Source organism: Arachis ipaensis, chromosome B10, assembly GCF_059453495.1.
Source record: "Arachis ipaensis isolate K30076 ecotype BB chromosome B10, ASM5945349v1, whole genome shotgun sequence".
NCBI classification, from domain to species: domain Eukaryota; kingdom Viridiplantae; phylum Streptophyta; class Magnoliopsida; order Fabales; family Fabaceae; genus Arachis; species Arachis ipaensis.
Window position 1 is genome coordinate 49,636,124 of NC_142435.1, and position 4,303 is coordinate 49,640,426.

General features: G+C 47.9%; 1 pseudogene; it reads right to left on the reverse strand.

Annotated features, from left to right (window-relative positions):
- Nucleotides 1–1,031: 1,031 nt before the first annotated feature.
- LOC148579983 (uncharacterized) lies at nucleotides 1,032–3,517 on the reverse strand (annotated as a pseudogene).
- Between the last annotated feature and the right edge of the window lie 786 nt (nucleotides 3,518–4,303).

Consider the following 4,303-nt stretch of genomic DNA (forward strand, 5'->3'; position numbering starts at 1 on the left):
CTGTTTAACCGCTTGGTCGGTTTGAACTACCACGGGGTGGGCTTGAAAATATTGCCGTAGACGTCGGGAGGCCGTGAGGAGGGCGAAGGCTAGCTTTTCTAGGCGCGAGTAGCGGGTTTCCGTGTCTTGTAGGACTTTGCTTATGAAGTATATGAGTTTTTGTTCTTTCTTTTCGTTTTCGCGGATAAGTGCCGCCGCGAGTGCTTCTTCCGTTATGGAGAGGTACAAGTAGAGAGCCTCCCCTGTTTGGGGTTTGGCGAGGACTGGTGGTTCCGTTAGGACTTTCTTGAAATGTTGGAAAGCTTCTTCGCATTCTGCTTCCCATTTGAAGGGAGCTCCTTTTTTCATCAGTTTGAAGAAGGGGATTGCTTTTTGAGCCGATGCTCCGAGAAAGCGAGATAGTGCTGTTAGTCGGCCGGTGAGCTTTTGGATGTCGTTTATGTTTTTTGGGCTTGTCATTTCAAGGACGGCGCGACATTTTTCTGGGTTGGCTTCAACTCCGCGTTGTGTGATCATGAAGCCGAGGAACTTCCCTGCCTCCATTCCGAAAGCGCATTTTGTCGGGTTGAGTCGCATTTGGTGCTTTCGTAGTGTGTTCATTATGACCTTGAGGTCGCTGATGAGTTGATCGCCGGAGTCGGTCTTGGCGAGCATGTCGTCTATGTAGACTTCTAGTTTGGTTCCGGACAGGTCTTGGAATATTTTGTTAACGAGCCGTTGGTAGGTAGCTCCGGCGTTCTTCAAGCCGAAGGGCATGACTGTGTAGCAGTACGTTCCGTCGGGGGTGATGAATGCCATTTTTCCTCGTCGGGTCGGTGCATGGGTATTTGATTATAGCCGGAGTATGCGTCCATGAAGCTGAGGTATCGATGTCCGGATGTGGCATCCACCAATCCGTCGATGTTTGGCAGGGAAAAGGCGTCTTTTGGACAGGCTTTGTTGAGGTCCGTGTAGTCGACGCACATTTGCCACTTCACGTTGGACTTTTTTACCAGTACGACGTTTGCTAATCACGTCGTGTAGGGTAGTTCTCAGATGAAGTTTGCTTTGATTAGGGCTTGTGCTTGTCTCTTGACCTCGGCCGCTCGGTCTGACGACATTTTCCGTCTCCTTTGTGCCACGGGTTTGGCCTTGGGGTCTACAGCTAGCCGGTGGGACATTAAGTCGGGGTCTATCCCCGGCATGTCGGCTGGCGTAAAAGTGAACAAGTCTCTGTTTTGTTTCAAAAATTGGGAAAGGTCTTCTTTAAGGTCATATGGGAGGTTCTTGTTGATGAAGGTGTATTCGTCCTTGGTTTGCCCTACTTGTAGTTTTTTCATGTCGCCTTCCGGTTCTGGCCTAGGTTGGCCATCTTGTCGGGCGTCCAGGTCGGCTAGGAATATCCCAGCCGCGTCGCGGGATTTTTTCCGTAAAGCCAGGCTGGTGTTGTCGCATTCCGCCGCAACTTCCCGGTCTCCATGGATGGTTCCGATGGAGCCGTCCTCCGTTATAAACTTCATAAGGAGGTATTTGGTAAAGATGATGGCCGAGAACTCATTGATTGTTTTTCTCCTGAGGATGACGTTGTAAGCGGTGGAGTCTTTTAGGACCACGAATTCAGATAGAATTGTCATCCTTTGGTTGCCTGTTCCTATGGTGAGGGGGAGAGTGATGGAACCTTCTAGTTTGAGAAAGTTGTCCCCGAGTCCCATGACGCCGTTGCGGTGTGTTTGGAGATTTTCGTTGCGGAGCCCGAGCTTGTCGAAGGCTCCTCGAAAAAGGATGTTGGAGTCTGCGTCGGTGTCCACCAGTATTCTCTGGACGAGTCCTGTTCCGATTCTTGCCGAGATGACGAAAGGGGCGTCTTCAGCCGAGTGCCGTGCTGGCAGTCCTCGGGTAGGAAAGTTATCGTTTTACTGGTGGTGGTGGTTGGGGCTTGGTCCCTGACGGCCAGGATTTTGAGGTCCTTTTTTAGTGTTGTTTTCAATTTGCCTGATACGTCTTTGCCTGTGATAACGTTTACTATTATGGTTGGGTCGTCTTCTGAGCTTTCTCTGGGGGTTTGTTTTTGCGTCCTCGGGTTACGCCCTTCTCTCTCTGGCGACCTATCTCTTTCCGCACGCTTTGGTTCTCTGATGATTTTGGCAAACTCTGGGAGTTTGCCGTCCCTTATGGCTTGTTCGAGGGCGTCCTTAAGGTCAAAACAGTCTTGTGTCCTGTGCCCGTATCCTCGGTGGTAGTCGTAATAAAAGGTTTTGCTGCCGCCCGTTCTTTCTTTCAGTTGCCGGGCTTTTGGGATGATACCTCTGTCCGCTATTTGGTGGTATATCTCGGTAATTGGGGCTGTTAGGGGTGTGTAATTAGAAAACTTGCCGATTCTGGGTGGTCGGTTAGCGTTTGTTGGCTTAGGGTGGTCCCTCTGATTTTCTCTGAGTGGTGGGTTATGCCGGGGCACCGAATTGCCGTGCTGGGTGTTGCCGTGTTGCCGTTTATTGGCAACGACGACCTGGCTGACTTCCTCGTCATTGATGTAATCTCTGGCGACGTTCTGGATCTCGTGCATGGTCCATACTGGTTTGGTGGTGAGGTATTTGCGAAAATCTTCGTTCATGAGCCCGTTGGTTAGGCAGAGGCTTGCGACGGAATCCGTGAGTCTGTCGACCGTGAGGCATTCATCGTTGAAGCGGTCAAGGTACTTCCTTGTGGATTCGTCTTGTTTCTGGGTGACCCCTAGTAGACTGATGGGGTGTTTGGCTTTAGTGATTCTAGTTGTGAATTGGGCCATGAATTTTCGCGAGATGTCATGGAAGCTGGTTATGGATCCGTTTGGGAGGGCGTTGAACCACTTGATTGCTGGCCCCGCTAAGGTTACCGGGAAAGCTCTGCATCAGACCGCGTCGGCCGCTCCTTCTAGGTTCATTCTGGCCTCGAAGGCCGTTAGGTGTTCCTGGGGATCTTTTGTTCCGTCGTACTTCATATCCGTGGGTTTATCGAAACCTTTGGGGAGTTTTGCTTTTAAGATCCTTTCCGTGAAGGGGGTAGCTCCCATTATCGTGTGGTCGTTCCGTGTGCGCTTGGTGTCTCGGTGTCATCGGTCGTCCTCCGTGTAAACGGGGTCGCGGGAGATACTGCGGTCGTATCTTTTGTTATGTCGCCGTTTCGGTGATCTGTCAAGTCTTTGACCGCGTGAGGTGCTTCTATCATGCCTTTTGGCGTGTCGCCATTCTAGCGATCTGCCGTGGTGGGATCTGGATCTAGAAGTCGCATGACTTTCGTTTCCCGTGATGTGTTTTTCTTTGGTGGTGATCCGGCCTTCGAGTTCTTGTACTCGGTGGCAGAGTTCCTGGATTATTTGGGCTGACTTTTCTTCCAGGTTCTCGGGGTGCCGGATTTTTGTGATGATGGTAGTGTCATCTTTGTTATGGACAGCGCTTGCAATCCTTCTGTGGAGTATGGATTCTTGGTTTTCCGGGGTAGGGTTTTGTGTTCTGGAGCCGTTTCGATGGCTGACGGAATGTTCTTCAAATTCGTCCGCCATTCTGACTCGACCGGCCTGGTGTCCCCACAGATGGCGCCAATGTACTGGATGTCTCCGGTACGGGTTGAGAGATGGATCGGGAGCTTGCGGGTCGAGACGGATGCCAGATTATTTGACTGGAGCAATGGGGGGAGGTACCTGCAAAGACACTCCGACGCTCAAGTCAGAATGGATCTGAGAGGTATAAGGTGTGAGGAATGAATGAATACCTATAGGGACTTGGGTCCTCTATTTATAGGTGATGAGAGCTATCTTATCTTATCTTGTTTGATCAAGATAGGGAAGATGTTAGAATTCGAAAGTCGGTTCAGAGTTCTAGAGGGAGGCGGGTCGAACCCGGGAAACCGGGTTCGGGTTCAACCTTGGGTCCGGGATCCGTGGGCCGGATCCGTAACATTAACAAAAAATTACAAAAAAAAATATATACTAAAAAAATGATCAAATTTTAAGAATAATAATATCTCATTTTTATAATTTTACTTACAAAAAATCACATCAAAATTCAATTTCTAAGACATTTTTTGAAAATATATATTTACTGTTGGACATTTTTTTCACATTTTAAAAATATATATTTTCAAATAGTTTCATTATAGAAGAGTGCTAAAGGTAGTAAATTTTGTGATTTATAATTATTAATTAATTATTATTAGTATTTTTTATAGTGTGAGATTACATCTAATGGTGTTGAATTACTTACTTTTTTTTTATTGATTAAGTGCTGGCCCCTAAACTTTTTTTTTATTATATAGATATAATTAATGGTATAAACAATATTTTTCCATA